This window comes from Coregonus clupeaformis, unplaced genomic scaffold, assembly GCF_020615455.1.
Source record: "Coregonus clupeaformis isolate EN_2021a unplaced genomic scaffold, ASM2061545v1 scaf0223, whole genome shotgun sequence".
Taxonomy (NCBI): domain Eukaryota; kingdom Metazoa; phylum Chordata; class Actinopteri; order Salmoniformes; family Salmonidae; genus Coregonus; species Coregonus clupeaformis.
Window position 1 is genome coordinate 197,501 of NW_025533678.1, and position 25,454 is coordinate 222,954.

A 25,454-nucleotide genomic window follows, 5' to 3' on the forward strand; every position below is an offset into this window, starting at 1 on the left:
AGAGACAGGCGTTCCCCCTCCCTCCCCCCTCCCTCTATCTCGTTGTCTGTGTTTTTAGAACCTTGTTGAACCTACAGTGACCATGGCAATGAGATGAGATAACCATAGCCTTGTTGAACCTATAGTGACCATGGCAATGAGATGAGATAACCGAAGCCTTGTTGAACCTACAGCGACCATGGCAATGAGATGAGATAACCGAAGCCTTGTTGAACCTACAGCGACCATGGCAATGAGATGAGATAACCGAAGCCTTGTTGAACCTACAGCGACCATGGCAATGAGATGAGATAACTGAAGCCTTGTTGAACCTACAGTGACCATGGCAATGAGATGAGATAACCAAAGCCTTGTTGAACCTACAGCGACCATGGCAATGAGATGAGATAACCGAAGCCTTGTTGAACCTACAGCGACCATGGCAATGAGATGAGATAACTGAAGCCTTGTTGAACCTACAGTGACCATGGCAATGAGATGAGATAACCGAAGCCTTGTTGAACCTACAGCGACCATGGCAATGAGATGAGATAACCGAAGCCTTGTTGAACCTACAGCGACCATGGCAATGAGATGCGGTCTATTCTCATGTGTGTGTGTTCAGATGTCATGGAGACATGGAGAGACAACATGACATCTGAACATCGACTGTAGATTGACTAGTGAGTGTGTGACAGACTAGTATGCCTCATCACACACACACACACACACACACACACACAAACACACACACACACACACAAACACACACAAACACACACAAACACACACAAACACACACCACTGTAGTCAACTATGCCAAGGACAGTTATGGCAGCTAATGTGGAAATGTCCTTTGTGCTTCTTCATTTTGTTTGTGTGTGGAGGGGTGTGTTTGCATTCATGTGTGTGTGTGTAACTGTGCATTTACATGTGCTGGAAAGTGTGTGTGTGTGTGTGTGTGTGTGTGTGTGTGTGTGTGTGTGTGTGTGTGTGTGTGTAACTAGCAGAGTGCTGCTTGCATCAATAATATATCCAGATAATGCAGCCGCTCTGCTCAGCCAACAACTACTACCTAACGCTCTCTCTCCCTCCCTCCCTCCCTCCCTCGTGCTCTCACTCTCTCTCGCTCTCCCTCCCTCGCTCTCTCTCTCTCTCGCTCTCCCTCCCTCCCTTGCTCTCTCTACTCTCGCTCTCTCTAACACAAAGATAGCTCTCTCTCTACTGCTGTCTCTCTCTAAAACAAAGCTAGCTCTCTCTCTCTCTCTCTCTCTAACACAAAGCTAGTTCTCTCTCTACCTCTCTAAAACAAAGATAGCTCTCTCTCTACCTCTCTCTCTCATCGGAGTGCATGCTGGGAGTGAGTCGGGAAGGAGGAGTGATTGTGGGAGCGACTATTGGATTTCGGTGTTTTCAGTGTGTGTGTATATATATATATATATTGAGGGGAAAAAAGTATTTGATCCCCTGCTGATTTTGTACGTTTGCCCATTGACAAAGAAATGATCAGTCTATAATTTTAATGGTAGGTTTATTTGAACAGTGTGAGACAGAATAACAACAACAAAAATCCAGAGAAACGCATGTCAAAAATGTTATAAATTGATTTGCATTTTAATGAGGGAAATAAGTATTTGAACCCCTCTCAATCAGAAAGATTTCTGGCTCCCAGGTGTCTTTTATACAGGTAACGAGCTGAGATTAGGAGCACACTCTTAAAGGGAGTGCTCCTAATCTCAGTTTGTTACCTGTATAAAAGACACCAGTCCACAGAAGCAATCAATCAATCAGATTCCAAACTCTCCACCATGGCCAAGACCAAAGAGCTCTCCAAGGATGTCAGGGACAAGATTGTAGACCTACACAAGGCTGGAATGGGCTACAAGACCATCGCCAAGCAGCTTGGTGAGAAGGTGACAACAGTTGATGCGATTATTCGCAAATGGAAGAAACACAAAAGAACTGTCAATCTCCCTCGGCCTGGGGCTCCATGCAAGATCTCACCTCGTGGAGTTGCAATGATCATGAGAACGGTGAGGAATCAGCCCAGAACTACACGGGAGGATCTTGTCAATGATCTCAAGGCAGCTGGGACCATAGTCACCAAGAAAACACATTACGCTGTGAAGGACTGAAATCCTGCAGCGCCCGCAAGCTCCCCCTGCTAAAGAAAGCACATATACAGGCCCGTCTGAAGTTTGCCAATGAACATCTGAATGATTCAGAGGAGAACTGGGTGAAATTGTTGTGGTCAAATGAGACCAAAATCGAGCTCTTTGGCATCAACTCAACTCGCCGTGTTTGGAGGAGGAGGAATGCTGCCTATGACCCCAAGAACACCATCCCCACCGTCAAACATGGAGGTGGAAACATTATGCTTTGGGGGTGCTTTTCTGCTAAGGGGACAGGACAACTTCACCGCATCAAAGGGACGATGGACGTGGCCATGTACTGTCAAATCTTGGGTGAGAAGCTCCTTCCCTCAGCCAGGGCATTGAAAATGGGCCGTGGATGGGTATTCCAGCATGACAATGACCGAAAACACACAGCCAAGGCAACAAAGGAGTGGCTCAAGAAGAAGCACATTAAGGTCCTGGAGTGGCCTAGCCAGTCTACAGACCTTAATCCAATAGTAAATCTGTGTTGGGGTTGCTGAAGGTTCGAGTTGCCAAACGTCAGCCTCGAAACTTCAACGACTTGGAGAAGATCTGCAAAGAGGAGTGGGACAAAATCCCTCCTGAGATGTGTGCAAAACTGGTGGCCAACTACAAGAATCATCTGACCTCTGTGATTGCCAACAAGGGTTTTGCCACCAAGTACTAAGTCATGTTTTGTAGAGGGGTCAAATACTTATTTCCCTCATTAAAATGCAAATCAATTTATAACATTTTTGACATGCGTTTTTCTGGATTTTTTTGTTGTTATTCTGTCTCTCACTGTTCAAGTAAACCTACCATTAAAATTATAGACTGATCATGTCTTTGTCAGTGGGCAAATGTACAAACTCAGCAGGGGATCAAATACTTTTTTCAATCACTGTATATATATATATATATATATATATATACACACATATACATACACAGTTGAATCGGAAGTTTACATACACTTAGGTTGGAGTCATTAAAACTCGTTTTTCAACCACTCCAAAAACGTCTTGTTAACAAACTATAGTTTTGGCAATTGGGTTAGGACATCTACTTTGTGCATGACACAAGTAATTTTTCCAACAATTGTTTACAGACAGATTATTTCACTTATAATTCACTGTATCACAATTCCAGTGGGTCAGAAGTTTACATAAACTAAGTTGACTGTGCCTTTAAACCGCTTGGAAATTTTCAGAAAATGATGTCATGGCTTTAGAAGCTTCTGATTGGCTAATTGACATCATTTGAGTCAATTGTAGGTGTACCTGTGGATGTATTTCAAGGCCTACCTTCAAACTCAGTGCCTCTTTGCTTGACATCATGGGAAAATCAAAAGAAATCAACCAAGACCTCAGAAAAAAAATGGTACACCTTCACAAGTCTGGTTCATCCTTGGGAGCAATATCCAAATGTCTGAAGGTACCACGTTCATCTGTACAAACAATAGTACGCAAGTATAAACACCATGGGACCACAAAGCCGTCATACCGCTCAGGAAGGAGACGTGTTCTGTCTCCTAGAGATAAACGTACTTTGGTGCGAAAAGTGCAAATCAATCCCAGAACAACAGCAAAGGACCTTGTGAAGATGCTGGAGGAAACATGTACAAAAATATCTATATCCACGGTAAAACGAGTCCTATATCGACATAACCTGAAAGGGCTCTCTTCTAGGAAGAAGCCACTGCTCCAAAACCGCCATAAAAAAGCCAGACTACGGTTTGGAACTGCACATGGGGACAAAGATCATACTTTTTTGAGAAATGGCCTTTGGTCTGATGAAACAAAAATAGAACTGTTTGGCCATAACGACCATCGTTATGTTTGGAGGAAAAAGGGGGTTGCTTGCAAGCCGAAGAACACCATCCCAACCGTGAAGCATGGAGGTGGCAGCATCATGCTGTGGGGGTGCTTTGCTGCAGGAGGGACTGGTGCACTTCACAAAAATAGATGGCATCATGAGGAAGGAAAATTATGTGGATATATTGAAGCAACATCTCAAGACATCAGTCAGGAAGTTAAAGCTTGGTCGCAAATGGGTCTTCCAAATCGACAATGACCCCAAGCATACTTCCAGAGTTGTGGCAAAATGGCTTAAGGACAACAAAGTCAAGGTATTGGAGTGGCCATCACAAACCCTGACCTCAATCCTATAGAAAATGTGTGGGCAGAACTGAAAAAGTGTGTGCGAGCAAGGAGGCCTACAAACCTGACTCAGTTACACCAGCTCTGTCAGGAGGAATGGGCCAAAATTCACCCAACTTATTGTGGGAAGCTTGTGGAAGGCTACTCGAAACGTTTGACCCAAGTTAAACAATTTAAAGGCAATGCTACCAAATACTAATTGAATGTATGTAAACTTCTGACCCACTGGGAATGTGATGAAATAAATAAAAGCATTCTCTCTTCTATTATTCTGACATTTTACTTTCTTAAAATAAAGTGGTGATCCTAACTGACCTAAGACAGGGAATTATTACTAGGATTAAATGTCAGGAATTGTGAAAAACTGAGTTTAAATGTATTTTGCTAAGGTGTATGTAAACTTCCGACTTCAACTTATATATATATATATATATATATATATATATATATATATATATATATATATATATATATATAGATATATATAGATAGATTAGATGTTTTAAGGTTATCTTGTCTCACTGTCACTAAGCATGTATGGGGTGGTGTGATCGTTGAGGTTGTTTTTCTCGAGTGCGCAACCAGCGGGTGGGGCTGGTTGCAATGGCCACTCGCGGAGGTTTAGGGTTTGAAAAACTTAGTCAGCGGCATGGAGTAAAGATTCCTGCTGCGGCCGGGTGTTCAGTGGAAGAATGTAGCTTAGCAGTGGGTGCTATCATTGGGTATGATAGCATAACATCAGCCTCAAGGATGAATAGCGCTGTAGTGATATTCTTAGAATCCATTGAAAAGGTGAATACGATAGTTGAGAGTGGTGTTGTGTTGCGGGAGACACAGACGTTGGTATTTCCTCTTATGAATCCAGCGAAGAAAGTCATACTTTCTAACTTGCCAGAGATGAAGTGTTGGAGCGAGAGTTATCTCGTCATGGTCAACTTGTATCTACAATAAAAAAGGTTATTTCTGGATGCAAATCTCCTTTGCTGAAACTTGTCGTGTCTCATAGGAGACAAGTGCATATGATTTTAAAGAAGGATACTGACGAATTGAATTTAGCGTTCAGTTTTAAGATTGAATAATTTGATTAAGTGTTCTACGCTTCTACTGAACAAATGAAATGCTTTGACTGTGGAAGAGAGGGGCATTTGGAACATTATTGTCTCGAGAACAAGCGTGCAGATTCCGGTAGCAGCACTAGTGCTGGTGCACCACCGCGAAGGGATGAACATGCTAAGGGTTCAGGGGAAGGGAGGTGGGCAGATATGGTTGGAAAAGTAGGAAAGGAAAGCAGTGTGGATAAGGGGGCAATTGTGGTAGATCAGAACAAAGAGGGAGGGGAAACAGCCGGTGAGACTGCGACTGGGGTCGCTGAGTCGGTGCTGGAACATGAAATTGGAGTTCAAGAGGAGATTGAAACAATGGAAAATGAAGCAGCTGTTTTCAAAGTGGAGGAAGAATTTAAGGGGTGATGAAGGTTCTAATTCTAAGAGGAAGGTAGAGATTTATCCACAACTGATTTATCAACAGGTTGTAGAGATGGTGGAGTTTTAATCTTGGGAGGATAGTGAGAGTGAGTCATCTGATGCATCACAAGAAGATAGCGAGATAAATGGGGTGGAAGGGAGGTATGGGATTGAGAAGGTACGTCAATTTCTGAAATTGACAAAAGGGAAGAAATATATGCAGGATTATATGTAACAGATTTTTTTTCCTGAAAGTGAATTGTTTATTGAATCAGCAAAGTTTCTGATGTCAAAAATAACAGGGGGAGGTTTGACAAGCCTTGAAATCGCTAGACTCAAGAAAGATGTCAAGTGATTTAAATTCTGAAGGAAATGAAAGAGTTCAGTCGCAGCCTTAACTCTGTAAAGAGATGTGTTTTCTGTCTTTTTTCCCCCAGCCATGAGCAGTTTTAAGATGTCTTCTTTAAACATAAATGGGGCGAGAGACGTTTAAAAAAGAGCCGTATTGTATGAGTTAATTAGGGGAAAGGGAAGTGACAAGTTTTCTACAAGAAACACATAGTACTATTGAAAATTAAGTTATGTGGCAACAGGAGTGGGGTGGACAGTGGTGTGTAGTCATAAAAGCTCAAAAAGTGGGGGTGTGGCCATCTTGTTCTTAAAAGGGTTTTTGCCTTCGTCATATGAGGTTGAAGAGGTAGTTGAGGGGAGGTTATTAAAAGTTAGAGCGAGGTATGAAAACATCACTATGTGTCTGATAAATGTATATGCCCCAGTGATGGCAGTTGAGAGGGTATGTTTTTTAGAGACATTATCAAATACCATTGAGAAATGTAACACTGAGGATTATTTATTTCTTGCTGGGGATTTTAACTGCACAGTCAGTGATTTAGATAGAAACCACAAAGAACCTCATACAGTGGGGGAAAAAAGTATTTAGTCAGCCACCAATTGTGCAAGTTCTCCCACTTAAAAAGATGAGAGAGGCCTGTAATTTTCATCATAGGTACACGTCAACTATGACAGACAAAATGAGGGAAAAAAATCCAGAAAATCACATTGTAGGATTTTTAATGAATTTATTTGCAAATTATGGTGGAAAATAAGTATTTAGTCACCTACAAACAAGCAAGATTTCTGGCTCTCACAGACCTGTAACTTCTTCTTTAAGAGGCTCCTCTGTCCTCCACTCATTACCTGTATTAATGGCACCTGTTTGAACTTGTTATCAGTATAAAAGACACCTGTCCACAACCTCAAACAGTCACACTCCAAACTCCACTATGGCCAAGACCAAAGAGCTGTCAAAGGACACCAGAAACAAAATTGTAGACCTGCACCAGGCTGGGAAGACTGAATCTGCAATAGGTAAGCAGCTTGGTTTGAAGAAATCAACTGTGGGAGCAATTATTAGGAAATGGAAGACATACAAGACCACTGATAATCTCCCTCGATCTGGTGCTCCACGCAAGATCTCACCCCGTGGGGTCAAAATGATCGCAAGAACGGTGAGCAAAAATTCCAGAACCACACGGGGGGACCTAGTGAATGACCTGCAGAGAGCTGGGACCAAAGTATCAAAGCCTACCATCAGTAACACACTACGCCGCCAGGGACTCAAATCCTGCAGCGCAAGACGTGTCCCCCTGCTTAAGCCAGTACATGTCCAGGCCCGTCTGAAGTTTGCTAGAGTGCATTTGGATGATCCAGAAGAGGATTGGGAGAATGTCATATGGTCAGATGAAACCAAAATAGAACTTTTTGGTAAAAACTCAACTCAGTCGTGTTTGGAGGACAAAGAATGCTGAGTTGCATCCAAAGAACACCATACCTACTGTGAAGCATGGGGGTGGAAACATCATGCTTTGGGGCTGTTTTTCTGCAAAGGGACCAGGACGACTGATCCGTGTAAAGGAAAGAATGAATGGGGCCATGTATCGTGAGATTTTGAGTGAAAACCTCCTTCCATCTGCAAGGGCATTGAAGATGAAACGTGGCTGGGTCTTTCAGCGTGACAATGATCCCAAACACACCGCCCGGGCAACGAAGGAGTGGCTTCGTAAGAAGCATTTCAAGGTCCTGGAGTGGCCTAGCCAGTCTCCAGATCTCAACCCGATAGAAAATCTTTGGAGGGAGTTGAAAGTCCGTGTTGCCCAGCGACAGCCCCAAAACATCACTGCTCTAGAGGAGATCTGCACGGAGGAATGGGCCAAAATACCAGCAACAGTGTGTGAAAACCTTGTGAAGACTTACAGAAAACGTTTGACCTGTGTCATTACCAACAAAGGGTATATAACAAAGTATTGAGAAACTTTTGTTATTGACCAAATACTTATTTTCCACCATAATTTGCAAATAAATTCATAAAAAATCCTACAATGTGAATTTCTGGATTTTTTTCCCTCATTTTGTCTGTCATAGTTGACGTGTACCTATGATGAAAATTACAGGCCTCTCTCATCTTTTTAAGTGGGAGAACTTGCACAATTGGTGGCTGACTAAATACTTTTTTTCCCCACTGTATAGCCTCAATGACTTTTTTTTTAAACGTCTTATTGTAACACATGAACGGTATGATATTTGGCGGATCCAAAATGGAGGCACGAGACAGTACACATGGGCCAATGTGAGAGAGTACACCATCTCTCTGGCCAGGTTAGATAGGTTTTATTGTTTTGAGCATCAATCTCAGGTCTGTAAAGCAACTGTGATAACCCCAGTGGGATTTTCGGATAATTTTTTAATAACAGAGGTGGTGTTCATTAACGCTGTAAAACCCAAAAGTGCATACTGGCATTTTAATATAACTTTATTGAGTGATGCTCACTTCAGGAAATGTTTTAGTTTTTTCTGGGAGAGGTGGAGGTCTCAAATGGCCAGTTTTGTATCCCTTCAACTGTGGTGGGATATAGGGAAAATCCAGATTCAACAATTCTGTAATATATACACGATAAATGTCACCAAAGACATCACCAAATCAATGAAAGCCCTAGAGTCTGAAATAGTGGAACTCCTGACGTTGGTTGAGACCACAGGAGATCGAGGCCATACTCAGGTCCTCAAGAGAAAAAAAGCTGCATTGGCAGACCTGCTGGCTATCAGAGCACAGGTGGCATTGGTGAGAAGTACGTTTCAGGGAATCTCTGAAATGGATGCCTCATCCAAATTTTTATTCGGTTTAGAGAAAAAGAATGGGCAAAGCGGAATTATTCATTGCCTCAAATCAGCTGTTGGACAAGAGCTCACTAGCCCTAGTGAAATTAGAAAGAGGGCAGTAGAGTTCTATGCTGAGCTCTACAAGTGTGAGTACAAAGAGGATAAAACAGTGACACAGCAGTTCCTTGATGGGCTCCCACAGGTGGCTGCAGAAGCTCAGGTTGAGCTAGAGCAACCATTTTCTTTGCAGGAGCTATACACTGCATTAAAAGGCATGGAAAATGGAAGGGCACCATGCATTGATGGGCTTCCCGTTGACTTTTTAAAGTATTTTTGGGCAATGTTGGGAGAGGATTTGCTAGCTGTAGTTAACAATAGTTTGACCGGAGGGTTACTACCGATAAGCTGCAGGAGGGCTGTCCTCACCCTACTGCCCAAAAAGGGTGATCCTAGGGAGGTGAAGAACTGGAGGCCGGTGGCTTTGTTGTGCACTGATTATAAGATCCTGTCCAAAGCTTTGTCCAACAGGCTGAGGGAGGTGATGGGGCAAATCATACATACGGACCAGTCCTACTGTGTTCCCGGCAAGCAGATAGGGGATAACATTTCTCTGATTAGGGATTTTTTGGACGTCTCTAGGGCTATTGGGTTGGATGCTGGTCTAATTTCAATTGATCAGGAAAAGGCATTTGACCGGGTTGAATATCAATACTAATGGCGCACTTTTGAGGCGTTTGGTTTCAGCTCTGGTTTTATTGCCATGATCAGGGTGATATATGGTGACATTGAAAGTGTACTGAAAGTTAACGGTGGCTTGAGTGCTCCTTTTAAAGTGTGTAGAGGTATCAGGCAGGGGTGTTCTTTGTCAGGAATGTTATATGCCATCGCTATAGAGCCACTACTAAATAGCATTAGAAGTCACATTGAAGGGGGTGTACCTTTCAGAGGATATTCCTCCTATTTGTCTCTCAGCCTATGCTGATGATGTAGTTATTTTAGTGAGAAATCAAGCAGAGGTGGATAGTTTGGGTCTCATGGTTGATAAGTTTAGGGAATATCCTTTGCAAAGGTAAATTGGGAAAACAGTTGTGCTTTACAGATTGGAAAATGGTCTGGAGGGATCATGGCTTTGCCAGGAGGGCTGGGATGGTGTAAGGGAGGTTTGAAGTATCTTGGAGTGTACCTAGGGGATGAGGGGACAATGAAAAAAAAATTGGAATGGGGTGGTTGAAATGGTGGAAGGGAGGATGAGGAGATGGCATTGGTTGTTATCTCGTATGTCATATAGGGGCGCACTATTATAGTTAACAATGTGGTTGCGTCTGCACTGTGGCATCAGCTGTCAGTTTTAGAGCCACCATCTGGCCTTCTGGCTAAGATACAGGTGATTATTGTAGATGCCACAGTCTGGTGTATGGGGCAAGACTGGATTGTACAACTGCAGCTGTTCCACATTTCTCCAAGATTCTTGTGAATGGCAAAATCATCACCTTAAAACAGTTAACGGCCATGGCTGGGCCCGCCTTAATGGATGGAAGACGGGTGGCTGAACATTTGGGGGTGAGGTCGGAAAGGATTGTTGGACAACTGCTTGGAAGCTGCAGGAAGTCTCTGTCAGCAGAAGAGTGGTTTATGCTCAATAGTCACAAAAAGAAAGTACAAGATGAAAACGTCTCATTTCCAAGACTAGGGATTACACCCAATATCCCAGAGTCAGAAAGAAAGGCGTTATTACTGGATTTGAGAGGGTTGGAAGAGGTGGGTTTGGATGAGGTGAATGGGAAAGACTTATATAGGGGGTGTGTCAAGGTTTTGAATAAAGATACATTAAGAATAGAATAGAAACTCCTTGGAAGGTAAAACTGGGCGTTGATGACAAGGTAAAGCCAGCATGGAGAGCACTGTACAAGCCACCGTTACAAAAGGGTACTGGGGATATGCAATGGAGGGTTTTGCATGGCATCATTGCAGTTAATGCTTTTGTATCTGTTATTAACTCAGATGTTGGAGATGGATGTCCTTTTTGTAACATCAGAGAAAAAAGTATTCACTGTTTTATGGAGTGTGAGAGGATAAAACCTCTCTTGGAAATGCTGGAGTTTTTGTTTAAAGCTGTAGGGGAGATTTTCAACAACAATGTTTTTATTTTGGGGTTTCAATATAGTAAGAAACAGAAAAGAAAATGTCAACTGTTACATTTTATTTTGGGACAAGCTATGATGTCAATTTTTCTGAGTAGGAAACATCAACTAGACATGGGATATGGGCAGGATGTAAGACATGTTTTTAAAGGATTAGTCAAAGAGAATAAAAGTGGATTTTGAGTTCTCGGCTGAAAAAGAACTCCGAACGTTTGAGGAGAAGTGGGCTTACGAAGGAGCGGTATATTTTGTGGAGGAGGTGAAACTATTTTTTGTTGATGAAATGAGTTGAATGTATATATATATATATATATATATATATATATATATATATATATATACAGTCATGGCCAAAATTGTTGGCACCCCTGAAATTTTTCCAGAAAATGAAGTATTTCTCACAGAAAAGTATTGAAATTACACATGTTTTGCTATGCACATGTTTATTTCCTTTGTGTGTATTGGAATAACACAAAAAAAACAGGAAAAAAGCAAATTTGACATAATTTCACACAAAACTCAAAAAATGGGCCGGACAAAATGATTGGCACCCTTAACTTAATATTTAGTTGCACACCCTTTGGAAAAAATAACTGAAATCAGTCGCTTCCTATAACCATCAATAAGCTTCTTACACCTCTCACCCGGAATTTTGGACCACTCTTCTTTTGCAAACTGCTCCAGGTCTCTCATATTGGATGGGTGCCTTTTCCCAACAGCAATTTTAAGATCTCTCCACAGGTGTTCAATGGGATTAAGATCTGGACTCATTGCTGGCCACTTCAGAACTCTCCAGCGCTTTGTTGCCATCCATTTCTGGGTGCTTTTTGAAGTATGTTTGGGGTCATTGTCCTGCTGGAAGACCCATGATCTCGGACGCAAACCCAGCTTTCTGACACTGGGCCCTACATTGCGACCCAAAATCCTTTGGTAATCCTCAGATTTCATGATGCCTTGCACACAGTCAAGGCACCCAGTGCCAGAGGCAGCAAAACAACCCCAAAACATCTTTGAACCTCCACCATATTTGACTGTAGGTACTGTGTTCTTTTCTTTGAAGGCTTCATTACATTTTCGGTAAACAGTAGAACGATGTGCTTTACCAAAAAGCTCTATCTTGGTCTCATCTGTCCATAAGACGTTCTCCCAGAAGGAATTTGGCTTACTCATGTACATTTTGGCAAACTGTAGTCTTGCTTTTTTATGTCTCTGTGTCAGCAGTGGGGTCCTCCTGGGTCTCCTGCCATAGCGTTTCATTTCATTCAAATTTCGACGTATAGTTCGCGCTGACACTGATGCACCCTGAGCCTGCAGGACAGCTTGAATTTCTTTGGAACTTGTTTGGGGCTGCTTATCCACCATCCGGACTATCCTGCGTTGCAACCTTTCATCAATTTTTCTCTTCCGTCCACGTCCAGGGGAGATTAGCTACAGTGCCATGGGTTGCAAACTTCTTGATCATGTTGCGCACTGTGGACAAAGGAACATCTAGATCTCTGGAGATGGACTTGTAACCTTGAGATTGTTGATATTTTTCCACAATTTTGGTTCTCAAGTCCTCAGACAGTTCTCTTTTCCTCTTTCTGTTCTCCATGCTTAGTGTGGCACACACAGAAACACAATGCAAAGACTGAGTCAACTTCTCTCCTTTTTATCTGCTTTCAGGTGTGATTTTTAGATTGCCCACACCTGTTACTTGCCCCAGGTGAGTTTAAAGGAGCATCACATGCTTGGAACAAACTTATTTATCCACAATTTTGAAAGGGTGCCAATAACTTTGTCCGGCCCATTTTTTTAGTTTTGTGTGAAATTATGTCAAATTTGCTTTTTTCCTGTTTTTTTTTGTGTTATTCCAATACACACAAAGGAAATAAACATGTGCATAGCAAAACATGTGTAATTTCAATACTTTTCTGTGAGAAATACTTCATTTTCTGGAAAAATTTCAGGGGTGCCAACAATTTTGGCCATGACTGTATATACACATTCGCCCCTCCCTCTCCCCCTCCCTCACCTACCCCCCTCCCTCCCTCCCTCACAGAACTCAATCAGAGGAGATGATGTAGTGAATTATCTATAAATCGTGTGTGTCTCTGTGTCTCTCTCTCTCTCTCTCTGTGTGTGTGTGTGTGTGTGTGTGTGTGTGTGTGTGTGTGTGTGTGTGTGTTTACGTCCATTCAGAAAAGATAGTAGTATCAGTGTCACACGTCAATTGATGATCTAATAATATATAATACATAATACATGATCACGATGTGTGTGTGTGTGTGTATGTATGTGTGTGTGTGTGTGTGTGTGTGTGTGTGTGTGTGTGTGTGTGTGTGTGTGTGTGTGTGTGTGTGTGTGTGTGTGTGTGTGTGTGTGTGTGTGTGTGTGTGTGTGTGTGTGTGGAGGTTCACAGAGTATTAAACTTGACAAACACGTGGCATCAAAAATGGAGCGTCTGCTAAAAATAACATAATGCATTAGTAATGATGGGAGGTCCTTCAGAATGAAGCATGATGATATCCTCCTGCTACACCAACTACCATATTGTTACACATACACACACACACACACGCAGGCAAGCATGCACACAGGCACATACACAGAGGCACACAAAAAAAATTATTTAAAAACCTTTATGGAAGAATCTTAAAACAAATTCTAAAACTCACAGGCAGCCAGTGCAGAGACCTTAAACCCGGTGTAATGTGTCCTCCCCGTCTGGTCTTGGTCAGTACCCGTGCTGCAGCATTCTGTATGTTTTGCAGTTGACCAATGGCTTTCTTGGGTAGACCAGACAGGAGATCATTACAGTAGTCAAGCCTGCTTGTAATAAAAGCATGGATGAGTCTCTCTGTATCAGCCTGAGATAGAAACGGCCGCACTTCATCAATGTTCCTCAGGTGGTAAAAAGCTATTTTAGTAACATTCCTAATGTGTGACTCGAAATTCAGTTCAGAATCTAAAATAACACCTAGGTGTTTTACCATTAATGCCTGTGAATTAAAATGTGGGGCCAGATTCTCTCTCTGTGTTTTGGCTCCAATATTAAATACCTTGGTCTTGTCTTGACTTAGCTGGAGGAAGTTGTGAGCCATCCAAGTATTTAAAATCACTAATACAGTCTAATAATTTATCCTTGGAGCTAAAGTTGTCACACAACACAATGCCACAGATATCTCCGGTTTTGAGGGAGTGTGCAATTGACGTGCTGACTGCAGTAATGTCCACCAGAGCTGTTGCCAGAGAATGTAAAGTTAATTGTCCTGCCATAATCCGCCTCCAACGTCGTTTTAAAGAATTTCCGGTCTCACAACCGCAGACCACGTGTAACCAGGCCAGCCCAGGACCTCCACATCCGGATTCTTCACCTGCAGGATAGTCTGAGACCAGCCACCCAGACAGCTGATGAAACTGTGGGTTTGCACAACCAAATAATTTCTGCACAAACTGTCTGAAACCGTCTCAGGGAAGCTCATCTGCGTGCTCGTTTTCCTCACCAGGGTCTTGACCTGAATGCAGTTCGCCTTCGTAGTCGACCTCAGTGCGCAAATGCTCACCTTCAATGGCCACTGGCACGCTGGAGAAGTGTGCTCTTCACGGACGAATCCCGGTTTCAACTGTACCGGGCAGATGGCAGATAGCGTGTATGGCATTGTGTGGGTGAGCGGTTTGCTGATGTCAACGTTGTGAACAGAGTGCCCCATGGTGGCGGTGGGGTTATGGTATGGGCAGGCATAAGCTACAGACAACGAACACAATTGCATTTTATCGATGGCAATTTGAATGCACAGAGATATCGTGACGAGATCCTGAGGCCCATTGTCGTGCCATTCATCCGCCGCCATCACCTCATGTTTCAGCATGATAATGCATGACCCCATGTTGCAAGGATCTGTACACAATTCCTGGAAGCTAAAAATGTCCCAGTTCTTCCATGGCCTGCATACTCACCAGACATGTCACCCATTGAGCATGTTTGGGATGCTCTGGATCGATGTGTACGACAGTGTGTTCCAATTCCCGCCAATATCCAGCAACTTCGCACAGCCATTGAAGAGGAGAGGGACAACATTCCACAAGCCACAATCAACAGCCTGATCAACTCTATGCGAAGGAGATGTGTTGCGCTGCAATGAGGCAAATGGTGGTCACACCAGACACTGACTGGTTTTCTGTAACGTTAACTTGGCTATATACACGGAGGACCAGTACCGAGTCGATGTGCAGGGGTACGAGGTAGTTGAGGTAGATATGTACATATAACTAGGAATAAAGTGACTAGGCAACAGGATAGATAATAAACAGTAGTAGCAGCTTATTTGATGAGTCAAAAGAGTTAGTGCAGATAGTCCGGGCAGCTATTTGGCTAACGATTTAACTAACTATTTATCAGTCTTATGGTTTGGGGGTAGAAGCTGTTCAGGGTCCTGTTGGTTCCAGACTTGGTGTATAGGTACCTCTTGCCGTGCGGTAGCAGAGACAACAGTCTATGAATTGGGTGGCTGGAGTCTTTGACCATTTTTAGGGCCTTCCTCTGACACCGCCTGGTATAGAGGTTCTAGATGGCAGGAAGCTTGGCCCCAGTGATGTACTGGTCCGTACGCACTACCCTCTGTAGCGCCTTGCGGTCGGAGGCCGAGCAGTTGCCATACCAGGCATTGATGCAGCCAGTCAAAATGCTCTCAATGGTGCAGCTGTAGAACTTTTTGAGGATCCGAGAGCTGTGTTGGTGTGTGTGTGGACCATGATAGATCATTATTCTACAGCACTGCTGTGGGGATGGGATCCACACTGGCGCTGTAGAGGAAAGCATTTGATTTCCCACAAAGAAGGCTACACATAAACTATTAGTCTACTCATGAATTGTTTAAACACATTTTTTTTATAGAAACATACTGAGTCACTGGTTACATCCCAAATGGCACCCTATGTAGTGCACTACTTATGACCAGGGTTCATAGGGCTGTAGTCAAATGTAGTACACTATGTAGTGAATAGGGTGCCATTTGGGACAGAGACACTGCTGTTGTTTTTTAACAACATAGACGGGAACACCTCTGGTCAGTTCTGTCACTAACTAAAAGACTTCTCACACACACACACTGACAGACTGACAGACAGACAGACAGACAGACAGACAGACAGACAGACAGACAGACAGACAGACAGACAGACAGACAGACAGACAGACAGACATACATACATACATACATACATACATACATACATACATCATACATACATACATACATACATACATACATACATACATACATTCATATGGCCGTTCCGGCTTCACATAGACAGAGAAAGAAAAATATGTGATGGATGGCTGTGAAGCAAGCCGCGTGATTTTCTGGAGTGACAACTTCTGAAAAACCGATGCCGGCGACGCCTTACGGAATTCTTGCAGCGGGGACAAGTGTAGTCTATTGACTAGGGAGGCAACTACGGAAAAAGCATTGTAGCTTAGATTCTTTTTTTCGTGTCCTATAGGTAGGCTATACACAGAGCGTACAAAACATTAAGATCACTTGCTCATTCCATGACATAGACTAACCAGGTGAATCCAGGTGAATGCTATGATCCCTTACCGATGTCACTTCCACTTCAATCCGTGTAGATGAAGGGGAGGAGACAGGTTAAAGAAGGATTTTTAAGCATGGATTGAGACATGGATTGTGTATGTGTGTCATTCAGAGGGTGAATGGGCAAGACAAAAGATGTAAGTGCCTTTCAATTAGGTAATGGTAGTAGGTGCCAGGCATTGGGTTTATCACACTCAACAGTTTCCCGTGTGTCTCAAGAATGGTCCACCACCCAAAGGACATCCAGCCAACTTGACACAACCGTGGGAAGCATCATAGTCAGCATGGCCAGCATCCCTGTGGAACGCTTTCGAGTCCATGCACAGACGAATTGAGGCTGTTCTGAGGCCTGGCCTACTGGTGTGACATCTGGATAATGTCTTTGTTGATTCGTTTGCAAACTTAAAAGAAACGCGATAAGGACATGGAAATAGGCTAGCAGACCAGAAATACCGTGTTTATTCTATGACCATGAATGATAATTTTGTCTTCACACTGACAGAATACGTTTCACTGTATGTTAAACTGTAAAACAATATGTACACTAGGATACTTTTAGAGCCTAATATCCCAAACTGTTGTCTGTCTCTCGGCTGGTCAGTCCGTGGTTCATTCCGACATCTCTTACCGGTTACCGTTAACCCCTGTCTAATCCGGTGTTTTGCGCTCAGGGCGGGCCGTCCCGAATCCCAACCGTCTTCGACAAAACGGAATTTCCATTTCCACCACAAACCGAAACAGGGTAAATAAAAATGAACACTCACCTTCGACATGGGAAAGGGGCGTTTTAGATCCCTAATCCATTCCGTTAATCCAGATACACCGAGACGCGCGAGGCAGCTCCGGTGGAGTCTAGAGTCCCAAGGCAGGTGCGAGCACGGGATGCTGACGGCAAAAGCGCACGACGTTAATCTTCGCTCGGTGAACAAAGCTACATCTCCCTCCCCCACTCTCTCTCTCTCACACACACACACAGATGAGGGGCTAATAATAACACATGCTAATTCAAATAGTGGGACAACTACAAACAAACAGAAAGAGAAAATATAAGACAATTTAGTTATTTAGCCTCCACATAGACTATGCTCTATTGTTGTACTTGTATGTGTGTGTGTGTGTATTGGGCACTTGATGGGCAGGTGTGCCGGGATCTTAAATGCATAGCCATCTACTCCATGTATGTTTAGGGTCCAGCAGTCACCCACCAACCCTGTAGAGATACAGGGTTTGCAGGATTTTGTTCCAGACCACCACTGAAACGCCTGAAGTAAAATAGGCTAATCATAAAGGATTTGATGATATATTGATTGATTGGTATTTCTTGAAGTGGTACTGGGCTGGGGGAAAGTCTGCATACCTGGGGTGTGCCCCAATAATCACTCCTTTCTCCCAAAGTGTGCACTTGTTCACTTCCCTCCATGGACAGGATTGACAGGAATTGATTAGTATGGAAACTCATTCTATAACCTATGCCTACACCAATCCAATGCTTTTACACTTTATGGGGAGTAGTGAACGAGTGCACATTTCAGGAGGCAGGAAATACTTTTGGGACGTGGCCCAGGCCCGAGGCTCTCCAAATTGACCACTTGGCAAAGGTAGCCTATAAACGCTATGGTGCTCTATTCTGGAATATTACCTGGCGTTTGTCGCCCCCTTGTGGAAGAAGCTCTTATTGATCTCCCTACATATATATTTATATATATATATATATATATATATATATATATATATATATATATATATATATATATATATATATATATATATATATATATATATATATATATATATATATATGTGCAGTTTGTACCTCGCAGCACACCGTACAAACGTTCAAGTGTAAATGTCTCATATTACCGTTCTCCTAGCAGCAGGATAATATGCTGACAGCAGATTATTTTCTTCTAAATAAGAGTCCCCCTGCATAGACGAGCTCAACTTTGAGAATATCGATTATTTTAGCACTGTAGTGCAGTAAAACTGTTTTTCACAGCATTGCAACCACTTTTGAAAAAAATACCTGAATAATTTGACGCATTTTAATATTGTGTTATATACACCAGCATTTATTTTGAAAGTTTACAAACGAATTACTTGTAAATTGAAAGCTATTGTGTAGGCCAGTCGTGTAGTGGTTAATGGAGAAGAGGGTATACTCTAATTTAGTGTAACCGGTTCTGTACCGGTACCTTTCTGAGTTGTGTTCTGGTGAGGTGTAAGGGAAGGGAAAGCTCTGGACACAGTTCTGCCGGTTGTCCCTCTTTTAATGGCTGCATGGAATGGATGCAAATGCAAGGCAAACGTTAATGCTGCAGTCTGGACTCTCGTACACAAGTACATTTGCCTCTCCTCATCACACTTTGAGCAAACTCACATCAACAACAAATGCATTGTACATGTAAATATTTTCAAAAGAGTCACATTTCATTTTATAAACGTTGTACATCAATACACTAATAATTTGCTAATAAGTGCTAAATATTTATTTGAGTGTACTATTGTACCTTAGGCATACTAATGAGGCAACAACGACATTTTTGACATAACCGGACAGGTAACAAAATGAACGACAGCTAACTAGGCACATTAAACATGAAATACAAAATCGTCCCTGCATGGAATGAAAACAAACGTTAATGCTGCCGTCTGGACTCATACACAAGTATTTCTGCCTGATAAGACATTGCTGAATGCCCGTGAGAAAACCATCACAAAACTCACGCTAACGGTAGCTGGGCTTGCCTTGCAAAGTTGCAATCAAAGTCGCACTTGAAAATTATCCCCATTCACACTAATACATATTCCTACAAACAGTAGCGCAACAACACTAAATCAATGACGATACAATTTTTGCTTGTCTTTTTTTGTGCATTTGCGAACATGTGCATTCAAAACACCGGCGCATACATAAACACATAAATTACCTCTCCTCATCATGCATGGCTCACGTTGATGACATCACAGCATTAACACAATTTAGAAAATAAATACAATAAAATTGTTCACTCTTGAAAGTAGTGTAATACATCTCGAAATAACCTAAAAATAATCAAATAAATATGAGGGATTTTCGGTGAAATACATAAAGTATATTTTACAACTGTTACATTAGCAAAACATTTTCCAAATGGCCCCCCCAGGCGAAGGATTACTGTGTGAAAAATTATATGAGAAACAGTGACATGCCCAGCTAGAAACAGTGACAAGCCCAGCTACCGTTAGCGTGAGTTTTGTGATGGTTTTCTCACGGGCATTCAGCAATGTCTTATCAGGCAGAAATACTTGTGTATGAGTCCAGGCGGCAGCATTAACGTTTGTTTTCATTCCATGCAGGGACGATTTTGTATTTCATGTTTAATGTGCCTAGTTAGCTGTCGTTCATTTTGTTACCTCTCCGGTTATGTCTAAAATGTCGTTGTTGCCTCATTAGTATGCCTAAGGTACAATAGTACACTCAAATATGTGTTTATGTATGACCTTAAATGATAAATCATAATTGGTCTTTCACAGTCAGGCCAACCGAAGCTGTACTGTTCAGTAGGACAATAGTAGGCCTATTATTGAAACAGATAAACTGAGTCAGAAATTCACAGGTTTCAGATTGTCATTTTTTTTCTTGAAACCGCATGCATGTGCCGTGCGTGGTATCGAAATGTGTTTTCCCGCAAATTGCATTTTGGAACATTCACGAGTAGGCCTACTGCCACGTGTACATGGCTTTGCCTAAAATGTGAACAAATAATAGTTGATCAACATTTTAAGCTAAACATTCCGATTTGTTCCATCAGTCTATTAATTGATATGGCGTATACCCCCCCAACACTACTTTGATATGTATCAGTGGCGATTAAGAAGTGAATATACGCAATGCCCACTGAAAAACAAGTGGGTATCTGGCGTACACCTGAGTATACCTTCCACTACACCACCGGTGTAGGCTACTTTTAAAGAAATATACTTTTAATAAAATACAAATATATGTTATTGGAATTACTCAATAGTCTGCAAAATTTAAATGGGTATCTTGTGCTGGGCAACAGGTTTAATAAAGAGTACTTGTGATTCCTTACTCCATCCACTTCATTCACTGCAATGCAATACACAGCGGTATATGGCATACTTTTTGGCATGTAGATGAACTGACTGGAGGAAACAGCACCTACAGGTAGCAGAGGAACAGTGTTAGGATGAACTGACTGGAGGAAACAGCACCTACAGGTAGCAGAGGAACAGTGTTAGGATGAACTGACTGGAGGAAACAGCACCTACAGGTAGCAGAGGAACAGTGTTAGGATGAACTGACTGGAGGAAACAGCACCTACAGGTAGCAGAGGAAGTGGAACAGTGTTAGGATGAACTGACTGGAGGAAACAGCACCTACAGGTAGCAGAGGAACAGTGTTAGGATGAACTGACTGGAGGAAACAGCACCTACAGGTAGCAGAGGAACAGTGTTAGGATGAACTGACTGGAGGAAACAGCACCTACAGGTAGCAGAGGAACAGTGTTAGGATGAACTGACTGGAGGAAACAGCACCTACAGGTAGCAGAGGAACAGTGTTAGGATGAACTGACTGGAGGAAACAGCACCTACAGGTAGCAGAGGAAGTGGAACAGTGTTAGGATGAACTGACTGGAGGAAACAGCACCTACAGGTAGCAGAGGAACAGTGTTAGGATGAACTGACTGGAGGAAACAGCACCTACAGGTAGCAGAGGAACAGTGTTAGGATGAACTGACTGGAGGAAACAGCACCTACAGGTAGCAGAGGAACAGTGTTAGGATGAACTGACTGGAGGAAACAGCACCTACAGGTTGCAGAGGAACAGTGTTAGGATGAACTGACTGGAGGAAACAGCACCTACAGGTAGCAGAGGAACAGTGTTAGGATGAACTGACTGGAGGAAACAGCACCTACAGGTTGCAGAGGAACAGTGTTAGAAAGAACCAGAATCTTGTTAGGATATTATTAACTTTCTACAGTCTCATATTGTGGGTACCCTCTCAGGAAGACCACATGAAACCTACGTGGACAACATCTGCCAAGACACTGGTCTCAGAACAGAGCGCTATGGCAACAACACAGAGCTATGGCAACAACACAGAGCTATGGCAACAACAGAGCGCTATGGCAACAACAGAGAGCTATGGCAACAACACAGAGCTATGGCACAAACAGAGAGCTATGGCAACAACAGAGCGCTATGGCAACAACAAAGAACTATGGCAACAACACAGAGCTATGGCAACAACACAGAGCTATGGCAACAACACAGAGCTATGGCAACATCACAGAGCTATGGCAACAACAGAGAGCTATGGCAACATCACAGAGCTATGGCACAAACAGAGAGCTATGGCAACATCACAGAGCTATGGCAACAACAGAGAGCTATGGCAACAACACAGAGCTATGGCAACAACACAGAGCTATGGCAACAACAGAGCGCTATGGCAACAACAGAGAGCTATGGCAACAACACAGAGCTATGGCAACAACACAGAGCTATGGCAACAACACAGAGCTATGGCAACAACACAGAGCTATGGCAACAACACAGAGCTATGGCAACAACACAGAGCTATGGCAACAACACAGAGCTATGGCAACAACACAGAGCTATGGCAACAACAGAGCGCTATGGCAACAACAAAGAACTATGGCAACAACACAGAGCTATGGCAACAACACAGAGCTATGGCAACAACACAGAGCTATGGCAACAACAGAGAGCTATGGCAACAACAGAGAGCTATGGCAACATCACAGAGCTATGGCAACAACAGAGAGCTATGGCAACATCACAGAGCTATGGCAACAACAGAGAGCTATGGCAACATCACAGAGCTATGGCAACATCACAGAGCTATGGCAACAACACAGAGCTATGGCATCAACAGAGCGCTATGGCAACAACAAAGAACTATGGCAACAACACAGAGCTATGGCAACAACACAGAGCTATGGCAACAACACAGAGCTATGGCAACAACAGAGAGCTATGGCAACAACAGAGCTATGGCAACAACAGAGAGCTATGACAACAACATAGAGCTATGGCAACAACACAGAGCTATGGCAACAACACAGAGCTATGGCAACAACACAGAGCTATGGCAACAACACAGAGCTATGGCAACAACACAGAGCTATGGCAACAACACAGAGCTATGGCAACAACACAGAGCTATGGCAACATCACAGAGCTATGGCAACAACAGAGAGCTATGACATGCCATTCTCCTTCATAGGCAAAGATAGCATGCAAAGAAACAGCACGTACACACTACACTCTTAGTAAAAAAGGTGCTATCTAGAACCTCAAAGGGTTCTTCGGCTGTAGGAGAACCTTTTGAATATCCATTTTTGGTTCCAAGTAGAACCCTTTTGGATTCAAGATTGAACTGTTTCCACAGAGGGTTCTAATTGGAACCCAAAAGGGTTCTAACTGGAACCAAAAAGGATTCTCGTTTGGGGACAGCCGAAGAACCCATTTGGAACCCTTTTTTCTAAGAGTGTAGGTTACTAAATGTAGACAACTATAAAACCACATCAATCGATGAGCTATCATGCAGCTATGAGGCCCAGTAAAACAAATGTGCAGGCTAATTACATAAGAGTGTGGTGAGAGCAACACACAGCCTGTCCATTTTTTAAACATTTAAGTCATTTAGCAGACGCTCTTATCCAGAGCGACTTACAGTTAGTGAGTGCATACATTTTATTTTTTATTTTTTCATACTGGCCCCCTGTGGGAATCGAACCCACCACCCTGGCTCTCCTGAGTGGCGCAGTGGTCTAAGGCACTGTATTGCAGTGCTAGCTGTGCCACTAGAGATCCTGGTTCGAATCCAGGCTCTGTTGTAGCCGGCCGCGACCGGGAGAACCTTGGGGCGGTGCACAATTGGCCCAGCATCGTCCGGGGTAGGGGAGTGAATGGCTGGCAGGGATGTAGCTCAGTTGGTAGAGCATGGTGTTTGCAACGCTAGGGTCGTGGGTTCGATTCCCATGGGGGGCCAGTATGAAAAATAAAAAATAATGTATGCACTCACTAACTGTAAGTTGCTCTGGATAAGAGCGTCTGCTAAACGACGTAAATGTTGCAAATGAGCTACATCCCTGCCAGCCATTCCCTCCCCTACCCTGGGCCAATTGTGCGCCACCCCGTGGGTCTCCCGGTCGCGGCCGGCTACGACAGAGCCTGGTTTCGAACCAGGATCTCTAGTGGCACAGCTAGCACTGCGATGCAGAGCCTTAGACCACTGCGCCTCTCGGGAGGACCCCATCTTGTGGTCTGATGTTGACCGTCAGAGAGTAGCTGGGTCTTTGAGTAACAAGGTCTTTGCTGCGTATTTCCGTGTTCATGACTAGATGTACTTTACCATGAAAGGACATACGAGCAGCGATTGGTTCGATAGAGTGGAAAGTTTTCAGCTTGTGGTCCTTTTCTCTGAAACCCATGTTGTGACATGAAGAGGAGGGTCTAGCATCGAGGTAAACAGGTTTCATACCAACATGACGTCACTGGAAAATATTCAGCTTCTTTGAGGTGGTCAATGTAAATAGCAACACCTGGTCAAGTCAACCTGTTGCAACATCATTAAACACAACATGAAGAACCAAACACTCATTCTGGTGTCACTTTTGACCCTTTAAGGAAAATACTCTTGAGACAGAGGCCTATCTTGAGACAGAGACCTATATTGAGACAGATACCTAAGGTTGGCCTCTATAACTGTAGCCTGCCAGTATTAATGTTTGATTTATCAAATGATGAACATACAGTAATCATAACGATCAGTATGAACTATTTCAAGCATCCCAAAATGTAGTATTTATCCACCAAACATCTCGCAGTTCACTTTGTCAAGTTGGTGACCATCGTAGGTCACCACCTTTCAAAGTGTGTTGCATTTTGGTTATAAAAATTGTCCGACTTGTGACTACCCGCCGACTGTGTGAACTTGACAAAAACCATGCGATCAAAGGTCGTGCAGTTTTTGATGAAGTCGCCTTCAAGTCGCTGCAGGTGCCTCTCACCAGCTGTACCATGCAACCATCACCTGCATTGTGGGAGGCACTTTTTGTCAACCAATCATTGGGGTGTTTTTGTTTGACCTACTCGGACGTGGTGAAAGACGTGACTGAAATAGGAACCACCTTGCCATGATTCTAAAGCTACAGGGGATGCAAATGAAAGTGATATTTGAGACCTCTCTCTAACCAATTAATATTACTAACGATATGTTTTCAGTTTGTGAGTGTGTGATATGGGGGTATAGTCAAGTTCATTTCGACATTTATACAGAACAACTTGTGTAAACAATAGCAGCTCTGTTGACAGTGTCATGTTGATCTGATTCTTGCTGTTGGAAATCCACTACAGAGTCCAACTTTCGACTGTGGCAGATGCACCTCCTTCGACTTCACGCACCCACTTTCATCTACAGTTGGAAGCCAGACTTGAAGGCAGCCAGAAACTACAACCAGAAACTACAATAACCCTAATGCTCTTTAGAGGATGTGATGGTACATCCAAGCCAATTGTAGTTAAACAGACGAACCATTTGTAGTACTTTATCTTGGTGGATGGGAAAACAAATAGGCCATAGACAGAGATATGATGCACTCAGTGAGAACATGTGTGAGCTCATCATCAGGAGGATAGCAGCACCATGGCAACAGCAAAAGAAAGTCAGTGTGGGTTTCCTGTGTACTGAGTTTGTATTCTCAGTATGTGTGGCTATGTGAGTGTGTGTGCATATGATTGCATATGAATGCCTAGTCCTTTTTGTGTGTTAAGCGGGCCTGAGGTCTGATGGGTTAATGGGGCCTATGCTTC

At 43.1% G+C, this 25,454-nt stretch overlaps 1 protein-coding gene across 1 annotated transcript in view; it reads right to left on the bottom strand.

Moving 5' to 3' along the window:
* Positions 1-17,491, bottom strand: part of LOC123484191 (FERM and PDZ domain-containing protein 1-like) — a 38,397-nt gene extending 20,906 nt beyond the window's left edge. Inside the window, exon 1 of the mRNA XM_045214249.1 lies at positions 17,374-17,491. The gene's annotated coding sequence lies outside the window, so the exon portion shown is untranslated. The remainder of the gene's footprint in view (positions 1-17,373) is intronic.
* Positions 17,492-25,454: the final 7,963 nt, after the last annotated feature.